This window comes from Habropoda laboriosa, unplaced genomic scaffold (genome assembly GCF_001263275.1).
Source record: "Habropoda laboriosa isolate 0110345459 unplaced genomic scaffold, ASM126327v1 scaffold15, whole genome shotgun sequence".
In the NCBI taxonomy this organism is placed as follows: Eukaryota; Metazoa; Arthropoda; class Insecta; order Hymenoptera; family Apidae; genus Habropoda; species Habropoda laboriosa.
This window is the reverse complement of record NW_017100141.1, coordinates 500934-503173: the sequence shown is the minus strand read 5'-3', so window position 1 is coordinate 503173 and position 2240 is coordinate 500934.

The window sequence follows — 2240 nt, the reverse complement described above, 5'->3', positions numbered from 1 at the left end:
CCTGTACCACTGATTTCCTTAAAAACTTTATACCCTCTCGCTGATCTTGTTTCTAAGAGCAGTTCTCCCTCTTCACTTTTTTCCCTTTCTCTCTACACGAGCAAGAAACAGGTGGGCGAGATATTAAATTGATTAATATCTCTTTTGGCAAAGGATTAAGAACGAGCTGCTTATCGGAGGAATTTTCTTATCAAAGGGGATCGATGTCGAACATTCGAGTATCCAATTTTCTAATTACACGGCAAATTTTCTCCGTGGGTGTTCTTCCCGAGGTCGAAAAGAACCTTACCGGCTCTTGATCAAAAACTTCACCGTAATCCACCGCTAATATACCGTCGAGACAGCGTTCAACGACCAGCAACAAAGTAACGAACAAAGGAGGATCTTTATTTCCCGAACCCTCCCTCCTACGGGATGTTACCTTGATTAGGGGAAAACAGAGAGGAAGAAAGGGGCAATTTATGTTGATCTCACATCGCCCACACTGTTTTTCTCTTCTTTCTTTGATTAATTTTCTTGTCCTTTGAACAAAGAGCCAGGAAGAGATAGAGTAGAGTTCGGTGATTTTTCGTTACGTTGAAATTTGAAGAGGGGAGACGACGTTGGAAGGAATTTTTCTGGGGCAAGAGAAGGAGTGCTAATTTACGCAAGTGGAACAGCGCGAAGAAATCCGTCGCGTGAAAAACAAGGGAGAGAGAGCCAGCCGGCCCGGGGGACAAAAAATGGAGGAACAAAGGGTCAGAATTTTCATTCGAGCTCGTATTTAAAGGGAGGAGGGAGAGGTGAACAAAGGCGCTCGAAATTACAATTTGTAATCAGCGTCAATTTGCACCGGCAACTTGACCGACTTTCCACCATCGTCCAAGGATTATCGATCTGTCTATTTAGAAACATTTCTCGCGAGATTCGGGTCAAGTCCATGACCTGTCGAATCTCTGCGTGAAAGAACTCCTTGATACAATATTTACCTCGCTCCTTTGAATTGCAAAAACACGAGAAAAAAGAAATAACAGATTTCAGAAGTTGGCTCGAATTTCAACGAACGTTGAGAAAAAGAAAAAGAAAAAAAAAGATGTGGAAGTTGAAAACTTTACTACTGACTAGGGTAGCACGTGGCCACGAAACTTCTTCTTCACTCCTTGCTGAATTAATGCAATTTCGCCAGATACCAGAAGAGGGTCGAAAGTCGGCCCAACCATCGCGTTTAAACACGAAGGCTCGTTATAATCTCGTTTCACGGACAATATCTAACAAACTCCTTAGCCTAGAGACACTTAGCTTCAACGAAAGGGAATCTCGGCATCGTGAAGACGCGCGGGGGAGGAGGCCGAATACGAGAAACCCACCGTACCCCAACGTTTTATTCCCCCGGCGAAGCCTGAAAGAATGTGGAAGCGCGTGTGGTCGCGAGCTCGTAAACTAGAAAAGGGATCTTTTTAGGTCCTGAAGCGTTAAACCGCTTTACGACGTCGCGCAGCTTAGAAGCCCGCTCTAATTCGATCCATAATTCATAGATATTTCAGAGCTGCTCTCGGTTACGATCCATAAATTAACATCGTTCCCCTGACATGCTTGACACTTTGCAGTCCAAGAAAAGAACCTCTCTCCCGTCAGAGGTTTCGAGTAAAAATTCGCCGGACTCGACACACATTGCCGCCGCCGCGACTCGTAAAACGAAGCCTCGAGGGGTCGCCGAGTGCGATAAAAACGATCCCTTTTCTCCGGACCAAAGAGAGATCAAAGTGTGCAGTGGTCGTTGTCGGGAGGACCAGAAATCGGTCACGTCTTTTGATCATATCGTCGTCCACGTTCGCGATACCTTTATCGCCTGATTTCGCGGTGAATCCGATCGATGAGAACGCCCGTTTCTCCATCGGGACGTAAAAATCCCCGTGGATCTCCCTGGGAAGTAAACGTAAAGCTCGGAGTTTGCGAGTCAGCACGGCGATTCATAGTGAAACGGAGAAATTCGAGTGAACGCTTTACACTTCTCTGTGTTCTCCACGTGGACACGCGGAGGTTCTGTTTTATCGATGGAGAGATTGTATCTGGGAGAGGTCGATCGTGGAACGAACGGTAAATCAACATCTGGACAATTTTTTTCTTTAACCGAGTTTGGAAGTTCTAACGGAGAAGATATTTCTTTACCCTTTTTCTTCTTTCCGCCATATTTCCTTCCCTCTTCCAAATAATTACAAACCAATACCGACCGAACTCTCTCTCTTTGCGAGGCTCATTGG